The sequence below is a fragment of the Periplaneta americana genome, chromosome 14 (assembly GCF_040183065.1).
Source record: "Periplaneta americana isolate PAMFEO1 chromosome 14, P.americana_PAMFEO1_priV1, whole genome shotgun sequence".
NCBI classification, from domain to species: domain Eukaryota; kingdom Metazoa; phylum Arthropoda; class Insecta; order Blattodea; family Blattidae; genus Periplaneta; species Periplaneta americana.
This window is the reverse complement of record NC_091130.1, coordinates 54,166,497-54,181,432: the sequence shown is the minus strand read 5'-3', so window position 1 is coordinate 54,181,432 and position 14,936 is coordinate 54,166,497. Positions and strand designations below refer to the sequence as shown.

Here is a 14,936-nt window from a genome sequence, read left to right as displayed (position 1 = left end):
GAGAATTTGTAGAAGGTTTCTTTTGTTGGAACTCTTTTTTTCAGTTTAAACTATAAGATTTTGCAAAACAAACTCCGTTATGTTAGAAGACAAGAAAATGTACTTTCACGTCATCTTTAACATTCCATTTAACATTTAATAACATTAGTAATAAATTAAAAATACCGTATATACGCGAATAATCCGCGCATCCTAATTTTAGGAGAGAGAGAGAGACAGAGGAAAAAACATTGGCTGTAATTTGTGTTTTATTTACAAGAAATTAATCCTGCGTAATGATTAGGGATTCAATGTTTGAGGTGAAGCACGCACTCCAGTTTTCTTCGCTAAATTCCAGAAAAAATTTGTGTGAAGTATTCACGTATATACGGTGTATAAGGAGACACATTTAGGCTATTAACAAATCTTTATTGAACTACAACATCACATTTTTTTTTTAAATTGAGCGTGGCTTGAAACATTGTATTTTCATTTACGATGATTCTCAAGATCTGCATACATGTGAAGTTCTATAGTTCGCCATCTGTAAAAGTCACAAATAGATGCGTCAGGTTAATTTAATATAGGCCCTAAATCTCCACCGTGTGGCGGAAGAAATTAAGGGACATTTCCTGTGAGATGAACATTTTCTGAAAAGCCCTCTCTCCGGATTGAGAAATTTAGGGAAATTTTGCCAGAAGTTCCAACTTGCATGAATCCTTTGGTGACATTATGAAATTGTTAAAATTAGTAGCTACTATTCCAGTGACGTGTGAAGCAGAGAGATGTTTCTCCGCTTTGGCACGGATTAAAACATTTCTTAGAAGCACCATGGATGAAGATAGGTTGTCTGCTTTCACCATGCTGTCTATTGAAAAAGCAATGATCTATAGGCTTCAGGATTTCAATGAGAAAATCGGTAGATTCGCCACAAAAAAGGAAAAGAGAATGGATTTTCAGGACAAATATAGGGCCTACATCTACAGGAGACTCATCATCATCATCATCATCATCAGCAGCAGCAGGAAGCTCATTTTAAGGTAATTATCTATTTTAAAGAACTGTAGTATTTTTTTTTTAATTTTTCCAAAATTAAATATTGTTTAAATTGTTGGAAAACTATGTAATAACATAAAAGTAGTGAACCCCTTGTCGTTTTAGGCACGAACCGCCACTGCTTATTAGTCTCATACCCAAAATACGCCGTAATTCCCTCAATGACATATACCTGTACACATGTTCACGCAATGAGAATTCATTGGTAGGCATTACCTAAATACATAATCACTCTTTATACACTTGGAGATTCAAGACTTTTGTAATACGACTTGTGACTACAGCGAATGCATATGGCGACTGAGGATCTAATACGCCGCACCTCTAACAAACCGAGCATCGCAAACCGCTCAGGGAGCGCGCCGCCTGTAATCCGCCGTTTTCTCGCTTCACGTCATATTAATGTCTCTGTACTTACGTGACCGAACAGGGAGAAGACAACGTCACAGGCAAAGAGTCCATTAGTAGTAGATGTTGGAGTTCAATCCATACTGCTAGTCAATAAAGCCGTCAATGTAGGCTTTTTATTCATTTATATATTTATTTTACTTGGTTATTTAACGACGCTGCATCAACTACGAGGTTATTTAGCGTCGATGGGATTGGTGATAGCGAGATGATATTTGGCGAGATGAGGCCGAAGATTCGCCATAGATTATCTGACATTTGCCTTATGGTTGGGGAAAACTTCGGAAAAAACCCAACCAGGTAATCTAATCAGCCCAAGCGGGAATCGAATCCGCGCCGGAACACAACTCCGGATCGGCAGGCAAACGCCTTAGGCGACTGAGCTACGCCGGTGGCGGCTTTTTATTTATCTGCTTACTGTGATAGCTGGCTGATATTTAATATCGCTATCAACTTATTAAGGATAGTAAAGTTAATTCACTACATTATGCAATGTTTAATCAGTATAATATTATGGTTACCAGACTATTACAGTAAACATTTTGGGAGTCCGTCAAAATTAAATACCGGTATAGGTAAGCGTTCACTACATCGTATCTCACGCATCGGACGAATCGCACGGATCGGAAAAAGACTATCTTTGCTGTAATTGTTATGTAACCGCGTTCACTACATCGTATCGGACGCATCGCCTCAAGGCAAATCCGTCCAAGTTTCTCGGATGGGCAACTTTTCCGATGCGTGCGATCATGGCCTTGTTTAATAAATCAATTTTAATTGGTCAACTGTTACTTTTATGTTATGCCATGTTCAGTGTCGCGCCAAAATGGCAGACGGAAAACTTATTTCGCGTGTAGAAAATTGCGAAGAATTATATAATTTGAGGCGTTCCCATTACAGTAATCAAGTCGTTTCTTGCAAATATATTATGTAACCAATATTTCTTTCGTTTCTTCCTCTTCAATTAAGACGCATGAAGCAATTCCAAATTCTTATTCGCTAACAGACATAATTAATAGACCTAACATTCTTAGCGCGGGCTTTCGGTGGATGATCAGCGAACTAACGTTTTTCGCATTCTTAAACCAGTATTAGCTATATGATATGATATGAAACCTGTTTAGCACGCTCGTAGCGCGGGCTAGCGAAATGTCTATGAATAGCACCCTTAAAAACTAATATCAATCTGGGGGGGGGGAACCTAATTCACAATTTTCACAAACATGCCCAAACTGTTAGCCAGCTGATTCAGATTTCAGACAGCTTCAGAGCAACAGCAGACGATAACTCGATTTTATGCTTACATCGGGATACAGACGATTAGCGCATGCGCAGTGTGGAGCCGATGGTGAGATTTATTCATTCGTGTCTGAGAGGCATTGAGTAACAGCACAGTCTAGTATATACAGTCACGGAGCTTGAGTTGTTAAACAAAAAATGCTTATGTTGCCATCTGATACACCTACTAGTATGTTACATGCAAGCAAAACATACAGAGGTTTGGGACTAGTCAGAGCATCATGGGAAGCGTTCTTGCAACACTACAACATCTGCATCACTTTAATATTAAATGAAAATCCTTATGTACGGTAAATAGTATGTGACCTTTGATGTCTGAACTTAATTCTTCCTGTCAACATCTAAGTTTCCCTTGTCCAGTTGAACTTCGTAAATCTGTGCCTAGGAAATTAAGAGAGGAATTAAATGCAGAATTCGAATCATGGAAAGTAATGCCTGGAAGAGGCAGAGGTGTAGAATTGTACAGCCAAGTACCTAAAGCCAACGCCTGGATTTTTAATAAGTCTGGACTATCTACATCTGAATGGGTAACCTGCCTCAAAATGAATGCCAATTTAGCAGCAGTTAGAGGAGTACTTGGTCGCTCTTTGGACGGATCCCGGCGCAGACATGGCTGCCCGGAGACTGAAACCCTTGCCCACGTCCAAGGTCAGTGTAACAGAGGTTTACTCCTCCGAAATGCCAGACACCATCATGTTCGATCCTTAATTGCAAATGCTTTAAGAAAAAAGTATTGGATAGTAGAAGAGAAAGTTTTTTGCCTTGCTACTAATGGCTCCTCTAGACGTATTGACATCATAGCGTATTCCCAGACTACCAAGAAAGGATATATAATTGATCCTAAATTCTGAGTCATCATTTTCACTCTATTTAATTTTTTTTTCTTCATTTTATAATTCATATATGTTTATTTTAATTTTCTTCTACAAAATTTATATAAACATTTAATATTGTAAAGTTCATGTAGGAGAGTATACTGAGTCCTTCTGGGCTACCTCCAATGGAAGGCAGTTATCTTATCTTACAGATTGTTTATACATCCATCACTTATGCATGGTTTATTAGTAACGTTTTCTATCTCAACACTGCATAAGTCTCGTATAAAAACTATACACGGTTTATTAGTAAGAGCGTAATAATATAATAATAGCTTGTGCTATTCGATGACAAAAGTTACAATTACTTGTAGTCGAGGGAGGGAGGAGAGAAAAGCCGTGGGGTAACAAAATACCCCAGGTAAGCAGTAGCCTAATGAGTCCAAAATAGGGTGAGCAGTCCAGGGTTAAATTGTGTGCGTAATGTAAAAGAAAACATATTTTTAGAATGGATAGTATACACAAGGAGTCAGTACGCTCTGCCGTACTTGCCCTCCCCCACACCCCTGGACAATTACTGTTACTGATTGTTTGGCTGTGGCTATGGTGTGAGGCAGGGGCGGACGCAGGATTTTTTTCGGGGAGGGATTTGAGGAGATAGTAAAAATGGAGTAATGAGAAATAAGTTTATAGACTCACAATTTGTTTCCGAGTCACAAACATTTACAAGTTGGCCTGTGTAGCGTAGTCGGTATAGCCTTCTGTGCTCGAAGTTGCGGGTTCTACCCCAACCGAGCTCGATGGCATTTAAGTGTGTTTAAATGCGACAGGCCTCATATCAGTCGATTTACTGGCATGTAAAAGAAGTCCTGAGGGAAAAAATTCCGGGACACCGGCGACTCTGATATAACCTCGGCAATTGCGAGCGTTGTTAAATAAACCATAATTTTTTTTAATTTTGACATTTACAATGACTGCGATACAAAAACAATGACAGAATGACATTTACAGAAGAAGGCGACGAGGCTTCACATTTCATCCAGTACTTCATGAGCTTTTACTTCTACATTATTATGTATATACATCAAGGCCAGTCCATTTAATCTGTCTGCTCCCATCGTGCTCCTCAAGTAAGTCTTCAAATACCGCAATGTTGAGAACGACCATTCTGGTGTTGCTGTAGTTACAGGCAACGTGCAGGAAAGTTCAGCGCCTTGCGAGTGCAGGGAAAAATAATTTCATTGCACCTGTTCAAAGATGATACAAAGTCAGTAGGTATTAAGTGAAGATTTTTCTGATCAAGGAAATTTCTTCTCCGCATCCTCAATTCATTGAAGAAAGACTCTGGTGATGCATCAACATCATTGGCCACTGATTTACTACAGCCTGAACAGCATTTCTAAATCTTCATCTGATGCTCGCACTATGTTTTTAGGCAGAAAAGTTTGTATGGACTTTAGGATTCCCTTATGATTAAAAAACCTGTCCTTGAGCTGACTAATGAAATAGTCTAAGAAGAGAAGGAAAATTAAAAGGCTAAAATACTCTTCATGACTCTCTGTCTTGAAGTAAGAACACTGTGTTTGTCTTCCTGCATTTCTTGGAATTTAACATTTTAGCAAAGAGAATTTACGTGGAAAACTCTCTAATTCCTATATACATTCACGAATTAAAATTAATGTTATTTTTGTTTCTTGTTTCGTATTTTTCTAAAAATTTCGGGAGGGGATATATCCCCTTAATCCCCCCCTTGCATCCGCCCCTGGTGTGAGGGTATGTTGTCCCACGAAGCCTGTAGTAACTTGCTGGTCTGACGCGGAGTATACGTATTGAGCTTCGTGACTGTATATACTAGACTGTGGTAATAGTAAGAGGACTATTGCTCTTACCCACGTCCACTTCGCATTGAGTGTCTGCGTTGATCATAGCCACGCCCAGCATCACTACAACAACGAACAAAATGACGATCGGCTTGAACATTGTCTGACTGTAAGCCTGAAAAAGGAAATAACATGATTTAAATGAAAAGAAATATAATCAATAGGCACCGTACTTTGTCCCAGGAGGCTACAAGGTTGAGTCTTTACTGTAACGGATGAGGCTTATATGAAGGGTCCAGGTAAGTCACTTTTTTGTCGAGATGGAGTTTGAGGTGCCATTAGATTCTCTATGGAAAGGACTATCTTTTAGAGGTGTGAAACAGGAAAAGAATCAGATTAGTCATGAGCAGAGGGCGGATCAGAGTGACCAGGTTCCGTGACTTCATGTTACTGATTAGAGATGGGAAAAGTTGTTATTTTCTCGTAACAGTTCCAACTGTTCCAGTTCCATGAAAACACTAGGTTCCAAATAACAGTTCCAAAATAACAGTACCACCATATATTATATAGCCTACGCCGAAGTTCGCTCCACAACACCGGATCGAATCCCTCCTCCAGTGTTTTTCCCTTTGTGGCCTGACTCTATGTTGTTACCATAACAGATAAATTCTGTAGGATCAGAAATTAATTTTTACATTATATATATATATATATATATATATATATATATATAAATTAATGTGGAAACTGTACCAAAATAAAACACACGAGAAATGAACGAAAGTCCCCCAGAGCCAAGTCCCTAAATTCAGTTCTGTCATTCTGTGAAGCGTGTGACACAATTTACTGTATTTATGTTAAAACCCTTTAGTCAAAGTAGTTTATGCAAACATTTGGGTAAAAAAAAGGCAAAAGTATAAGTCGAGGGCCATGAGAAAGTACTGAAGTCATACTGACAGTATTGACACCACGAAACCAGTTACGTTATATTTATGCACGACGCCAGTTCAGGATTAAAAGTTGGTATTGATTTTGTCCCTGAAAATTGTTAAAATTAGCCAGATCTAGTGACAAAGTCGCTAAATTGATAACACAGCAGCAACGGTTGTCAACGGTGTTAAACTTTAAAACGTCTTTGGTTGTCATAATGTAGTTCCATACACGGCCGACTTGATGCTAGCTTCGCTTCATTTTTGAAAGCGAAGGGAGCATCAAGTCGGCCGTGTTCCATAACATCGAGTATATAGTAACATGTAACAGCAAGTATTTTGTATAATAGGTACAGTACTACTAGAATGTAATGTAACAGTGATGATTTGGAACAGGCCGTTACGTTATTTTATAGTCATGACTCATAATGTAGTTCCATAACATCGAGTATTTTTTGTAACATCAAGTTATTTTTTGTAACAGCAAGTATTTTTTGTAACAGGAGTATTTAATGTAACAGTGGAAGAGCCATGTACTTGGCTCGGAAACATGACGGCCTCTCTTCTTGGAATTGGTAATCCCTCATAAACCCCCATCCTCTACTCAACCCCTAGCCGCGTGGCAGAAATACAATAGATCCCAGCATTGCCAAATCTAGTAGTCATTGCCTCTACCTGTTTGGTTTCACCCGTTCTCAGTGTCTTTTCAGACATTTGTCGACGTGTTGTTTTATACCGTTGTGCGCTTCAATTTATCTAATTTATTCCGGCCATGATTAATGAGTGTTGGAGCAGATGATCCGCAGCTAGGCCTTCTGATTCACTTGAAGATCGAGGACCATCACAAGAACAAATAACACCGTCGAAGAAAACAGAATATCTTTTTTGCAGAGGAGCGTAGCTAAGAAAACAAAGTGTTAAAATATTGTGTCTAACGTTAGAAATTCTATGCATGTAGTAATCGAAAGTTGAGGTAGTTTGATAAGTACAAATCTTAATCACTTAACATCGGACGCAACCGTCGGAGTTGGTAAAAAAATATATATAGGGCATAGAAATTAAGAATTACGGTTCACCAACTAAAGAGAAAATAAACTAATTAAAACAGAATTCGGTATGATAGACGATTTTATGCGTGATTTACTTCGTCGAACAGTATGTGAACAGTACGCGAAAGAGATATCGCCAACAGCAAATAAACTTGCGGAAATATATTCTGGCCTGATTTGTACATTACGTTTAAGAATTCAGAAAAAAAATGTCATTCGATTCTATCCAGCACTTTCGGAATTACCAGGAAAAGGGTTTTTAAGGAATATAGTTTGCGAAGAAGAAGAAAAAGCTCATGCCGTTTTCCAGTTAACAGCTATTACAGCCAATGCCGCACTTTACATTAAAAATCATAACTTCAGAACTAATACAGAGCCACTGGCGTAGCTCAGTTGGCTAAGTTAACTAACGATCTGAAGTTGCACTTGGTCATGGGTTCAGTTCCCGCTTTGGCTGATTTATCTGATTGGGGTTTTTCCGAGGTTTTTCTCAACAGTAAGTCGAATGTCAGGTAATCTATAGCGAATCCTCGCCTCATCTCGCCAAATACCATTTTGCCATCACCAATCCCATTGACACTAAATAACCTAGTAATTGATAGTGTCGTTAAATAACTAAAAAAAAAAAAACTAATAGGCCTACAGGTTGTATTTACCTGAATGAACTTCAATAGTTGGTGTAGAAATTTAAATTTTATATTAGGCCTATATTTTATATAACAGAATTTTAAGGTATAAGAAGTGTACATGCCCACTTAATTAATTAAATCATATTTCGTATCTTATAACGTTCCTTAGGCCTACAGAAAATTTCCATCGAATCAGCAACTAAACTGGCAGACAAACAAATGTATTCTTTCGTGCTTTAATATGGTTTTCGTGTTATGAAAAAATGATGTAAAAGGAATACATTTATCCATGACTGGTATCTAAACTGGTCTTTATTTCACCGTCCTTAGCAACCCAAATAATGACATTATTCACAGCAGTGAATAAAAGTTTTCTAACTTACAGCAGTGAATTAAATATTTTTAAATCACTCTCTACATGACAACCAACATATTGGCATTAATTAAAATGAATAAATATGAACTTCTTCGCCAACAACACATTACAAAGAAAAAACCTACAATTTAAAATTAAATTTACATCGGTAATGAATAAAATATTGTATAGCACACTAGAGTAAACAGATTTTATGCGCTCGTGGAAATTATCACCCAAAGCGAAGCGGATAAAATCTAATTTTACTCTCTTGTACTATAAATTGCTATTCAATGATCACAGTTTCCGAAAATTTTACAAGCGCAACATCCTTAATTAAGTATAAAATTCTGGAACTTCAATAACATGAGAATTTAACACTTATTATATAATTCTGCAGTTCTTTGTTTATTTAGGCAAAACATGTTAGTGAAAATATAAATATAAAGTGTTTTTAAAATAAGTTTGTTCATTTTTATACCAATTTTGTTTCAGTAATTATAAATTAAGGTATATTTACAAAGATAATATAGCCTCGCTGAAAATCGCGGTTTCACGGAACACAGTTTGAAAAACATTCGCAAATCGCAATGACTTCAAGAATTGGCAACTCGGCTAAGGGTTTATCCCTTGCGCGTGCCAGCAGTTAACTGGTGAAGGGGATGAGGGAAGGTCGTCATGTTTTCGTGCGAAGTATACTACTAGTACGTAATGTAACAGTGGTATTTAGGAACATGTACGGACGCTAAATGATCACATACTTCCCTGTATGGCATGTGATGCAGTACGATGTCATAATGAGTCGAAGATGTGAATTCCTGGAAATGAAATCTTTTCTAATGCTAAATTGAATTCGTAGATCAGGTTTGTTCGAAGCAGGAAATGTAATGTAATTTTACATTATTTGTAAATTGGTCACGAAATCGAAATGGATCCCAGTGGTAAATAAAACCTAACCTATTCTTCCTCTTCTGCTTAACTGAAGGTCACAGTAGTGTTAAATTTCTCCAAAAATGCGTAAATAAAAGCTATAATCATTTCGGCCGTGCTAAAATTCATATTAATAATGACCGTCATGAAGCATAATAATCTCATTGTAATGAAATATGAAAATTTACCGTTGTAGGCCTACTTTTTTTTTAAACAAAAGAACTTCAATAATACAGTCATGTTTCAACAGATTTTAGTTTAATTTCAAGAATTGGTAATGAAACTAAAACTGTAAAATATTTGGAAATAAAACATAACCTATATATTTTCATCTCCCTTGATAAAATTCACAATGTAGTTACTATAATACAGGCATTATATTATTTGATAGAATCCTGTACTTAATTAACATCAGTTCCAAGATAATGTGTACATTTTTTAAAGATTATCTTCGTATCTTTACTATTTATCTTTTACTTTAGTTTCCAACATTTTTTTCAGTACGACGAAAGGATTCGCAATTCTGCTTTCAAACAGTGGCGCCAACTTATATGGGCTCGTGGAATCCGAGCCCACCCAATAATTTATCGTGTTGTGAGATTTATTTAACTTAAGGCTCGTCATATGTTTGGGCCCACCCACTGTTTTCCAAAAGTTGGCGTCACTGCTTTCAATAGTACCAAACATGTTCCGTTCTGTGGAACAGGCGTTGTCATAATGTAGTTCCAAAGTGAAACGAGTATTTGTAACCGCAAGTATTTCGTACTAGCTCAGAGCAACACTGTTATTTTGGAACATAGTGTTCCAAGGTGCTGTTACTTTTTGGAACAGTTCCAAACAAGGAACGGTTCCAAAATAACTGTTACGTAATTTTTTCCCCATCTCTATTACTGATGCAGAGAGCAGAATGTCTCGGCGCGTGTTCCCTAGGTACAGACAGTAGGTAAAGAATTATACAGTACGTAGTAGGAACATTATGTTCCGCTTCGCAAACGGGTGGCGTATGCTACTACTAGTAAAAGTAAATGCGAAGTTATTACGTGGGAATACGACTATCCGATGAACTACTCATAGTAGTGGCCTACTGGAAAGAAATATTTAGCCTACTAACGTGTGAGACGATAGAAAAGGTGAACCACACAACAATGGCAACTATATTTTCTAATGCCATGGATATTTTGTGGCCTAATGGTATCAGGTATAATAATCTATTTCTTTAAGCACAGATGCTGATCCCTATATGATAAAGACGGCCAAGGACACAAAAATAATGTATCCTAAGTTGGTTCACCTAGCTTGATTAGCACATGGACTCCATTGGGTGGCGGAAATAATTCACTATTTTCATAGTGACGTCGATAGCTTTATAGGTAATGTTAAGAAAATATTTCTGAAAACACCTTCCCGAATACAAAAATTCAAGGAAATCGCTCCCGAGGTTCCCCTTGCACCAAACTCCATAATAACAGGATGAGGTAGTTGGCTGGACGCTGTCTTCTATTATGCCACATATTATGTTCAAATTGTGAAAGTGATCAATAGTTTAGATTCTACAGAGGCACATGCAATTGAAATAGCAAAATCCCTAATTTCAGTCGATCTTTAGTTTAGATTTCATACAGAAGAACTTTTGTCACTTACCGAAAGCCATAACGTTGTTACAAACATATGATTTACACATGCCAAAAACTATAAACAGTGGAAGAAGTATCTGTAAAACGTAAGGAAACCAAAGCCGGAGAAGTTACGAAAAAAGAGAACGAGAAACTTTAGAATGTGTTAGCAAAAAAATAATGATTTTTCAATCATGTGTAGTGTGCGAGATGTGTTGCTGCAAAAACAAACAGAGCCCTCCAGATCAAAAAGTGAAAGAAATATATCAGATATTGATATAAGTTAGTATATTATTCGTATTCACTTATTACGTCTTGCGATGTCGAAGGGAGTTTATCACGATATAATTTTTGTTTAAGTAAGATACACAGAAACGTTCACTTTCGACAATCTCCGCATGTACAGTATTGTCCACTGCAATGCACAGACTATGTAGTATTCACTTTACACGTAAGTACAAGTAGCGTTTGATAACGGAGTACAAATTCACAGCCGTCATGTACAGTACAGTGTACGCATTCTTTTGATACAACTGTACGGACATTGCAGGTACGCGCCCGTTGTGTACTTCTGCAGTCACCGTCTCTGCTTCAACATAAACAGACTATAGTAAATGGCGAGTAAACTTGTAAGAACAGTCACTCTGATCCGTCCTTTGGTCATGAGTTTATTTGTCTTCAAATTTTTGGCGTACAGGAAAAGAAGCAGGTAAGTCAACTGTTTCAGCGAAAAAAAAAAAAAAAAAAAAAACACACACAGGTTTCATGGAAAAAGTGACCTACCTGGTTTTTTCCCCTGGACCCTTCATATATAGTCCTCTTGCAAGCGAAGCACCTTCAACTTAAGACGCAACCCAGGCACCGGCAGGCGGATCGTACTCTCAAGCGGTAACACCCAGCGGCGTTGTGCGGTAATTGAACTGCTAAGTGACCCGGCATGCATTCTTTCTACTCCTATTTAATGTTAGTTTATCTTCTGTAAAATTAATTTAATGGTGTTTATTTCCTTAGTTTACGACAAAAGATGTTCAAAATGACTTCCACCAGCTTCAATACAACGCTCACACCGGTGAAGAAGATGCTGAAATATGCGGTCCAATTCCTGCCTTGAAATGCTGGAGATCACGGCCCGAATATTTTCTTGAAGTTCCTCTAATGTATGAGGATTGTTCACATACACTTTATGTTTTAACATACCCCATTGATGTCCACACCTGTGGAGTAACGGTCAGCGCGTCTGGCCGCGAAACCAGGTGGCCCGGGTTTGAATTCCGGTCTGGGCAAGTTACCTGGTAGAGGTTTTTTCCGGGGTTTTCCCTCAACCCAATGCGAGCAATTGCTGGGTAACTTTCGGTGCTGGACCCCGGACTCATTTCACCGGCATTATCACCTTCATTTCATTCAGACGCTAAATAGCCTAGATGTTGATACAGCGTCGTAAAATAACCCAATAAAATAAAAAAAATACCCCATTGAACTCTATGGACTATTACTAGTCAAAAAGGCTTTGTTGATTCAGTTTCATTTTTATTAAAACAGTTGCATTCAGTTAAACAATCTCTAATACACGACTACCCATAATCTCATACAGCAGAAGCTGTAACATAAACTAAATAATATAAACAAAATAAATGATAGAAAAGTTTCAATTAAGGATGATGAAATAAACATGACTCATTTTAAAAGATTGTTATTGAAAGTACAATGTTGGCAATCAAAGAAACAGATGCTAGGGAGGTGATAAAAATTGTAGGATAAGCAGCAATGATTGGTTGAAACACTTCGTTCCGTACCGTTTTATTGGTCAAAAGTAATATGAAGTAGTAAAAGTGTAATAGTCATTAGAAGTCCTAACCAAACAGTATAGCGATCTAAAGCTTATAAATGATTATTTATAATGAGTGATAGTCATAGTGATCATATGAGTAGGCCTACCTATACAGTATTACGTATTTGACTTGATTTAAAATGTTTAATGTAATAACTTGCCGCATTAGTTTTGTACAGCACTAAGCGGAAGTGAAGCCAAGTTTATGTACAGTAGTTACCCGTTGATGTAAACACAGCAGCTACGTTCGAAATATTGTGGGACTGAAATTAATCATCTTTACCTCCTCTCCCTTATGCCCATGCCTGGCATAGGCAATCGGTCCATTATTATTATTATTATTATTATTATTATTATTATTATTATTATTATTACTTGGTAGATTATTTATATCCAAGTTATCTGTTACCAGTACTCAGTATCTTGTCGATTTACAAAATATAAACTCTACTGTTACAACATCTGTATGTGCTTCTTTGTGCGAAGTGATATGCACATACGAAATTCAATGAAAGGGTTATTTTCATTTACGCTTTGTTAATTCAATTGAAATAACTTTACAACAGAATATTAAACTGGAACTCACCTTCTCTGGTTTCTCCTGACAAACTGAATACTTCTTATCCAGGGGAATGTATGTTATTTATTCTATACTCTTATCCTGCGCACTCGTTTTTATTTCCTTGATAAGTGACAGCAAATCAATCACGCTATTGGTATGACAGATTAAATGGCAATATATCATGTTTAATAACACAATGACTTAAACTAATATTAGTTGGATTTCCCAATCTTTTGAAAAAAAAAAAACTTAAGCTAGCATTATAAATCACATTAAGGGTGTTTGAGAATAAGGTTCTTAGGGAAATATTTGGGGCTAAGAGGGACGAAGTTACAGGAGAACGGAGAAAGTTACACAACGCAGAATTGCACGCATTGTATTCTTCACCTGACATAATTAGGAACATTAAATGCAGACATTTGAGACGGGCAGGACATGTAGCACGTATGGGCGAATCGAGAAATGCATATAAAGTATTAGTTGGGAGGCCGGAGGGAAAAATACCTTTGGGGAGGCCGAGACGTGGATTGGAGGATATATTAAAATGAATTTGAGGGAGGTGGGTACACCCTCCAATACTTGTGCAACTTTACACATTTTTTTATATCCACTGTTTTTCCCAAACACATTCTGGAATTTGTCCCTTAGTACTTGTACTTCTGAACCTGGTAGCTAGTCTAGTTTAATTTTCACGGCACGCACCTCCTTGTTTCAGACAACAGGTTTTTAGATATTTCGAGTTTTTTTTATGGTGTCTCACAAAAAGCTTAGATTTGCTAATAGGAAAGCCAAATCGTTTTTTAAACAACCATCTTTCAGTATATCTTGAAGGATATCGATTGATGAAGCCCGGTAACAGGAAATCACAACAAGACGTATTGCCTCACTTGATGGACATTAGCGAGAGGCGAGAGATTTGTTTAAATTAAATAATGTTCATACCCGAGCTCTTATCTGTTGTGTTTCACAAACAAAGCGTGGAATGAAATCATCTTCAGCAACAATAAACATTCGTAATTATGTGTTGCAAGATCTCCCTTCCTTGTCCATGTTAATTTATTCTCTAATAATAACACTGATATGCTGCTTAGCAGTTCTCAGAACTTGAGGCGAAACTATTACAAAAATGTATCACGGATACACAACACAGCGCTTAGAAACACGAAGCAACCAGGAATTCTTAAAAAGATAACGTACTTCAGAGTGACATAATTGATTTAGTTTTAAAATGTTTAAAAGTTCTTGTAAAAAATTATTTAAGTAAAAAAAACTCCAAGATTTATGTGTTTAAAATAGATTTCCTGAAAATATGTATTTACATAATTTTTTGTGAAAATATGTGTTTTTATGTAAAATAAAATTCGGGTTTTAAACTTGAAACTTCATGTTCGGAATTTTTAACTTTGTTAATTGTGTTTTATCACACGCAAAAATAATATTTAATTACAGAGGAATCCGCTCCTTAGCGATAACTAGAGCCCTGCCTTTGGGCACCTAAACGCTCTAAGCAAGCCGCAGCAGTGTACATGTAGCCTATATAGAGTGTAGCTCAGTGGCACCACCCCTCATCTGCACAGTTGCGTTCTGCTGTTCAGTGAATGAAGTACGCGGTCAACATGCAGTAGCGGACGGTGGGTTTGAAAGTTGGGGAGGCCGAGACGTAA

The 14,936-nt window shown here is 37.2% G+C and overlaps 1 long non-coding RNA gene across 1 annotated transcript; it reads right to left on the bottom strand.

The window, feature by feature from the left end:
• Positions 1-387: 387 nt before the first annotated feature.
• Positions 388-13,363, bottom strand: LOC138713288 (uncharacterized). Its single transcript, XR_011335821.1, has 3 exons — positions 13,297-13,363; positions 5,447-5,552; positions 388-523 (listed from the first exon to the last, which is right to left on the bottom strand). It is a non-coding gene; the product is annotated as an uncharacterized lncRNA (long non-coding RNA).
• Between the last annotated feature and the right edge of the window lie 1,573 nt (positions 13,364-14,936).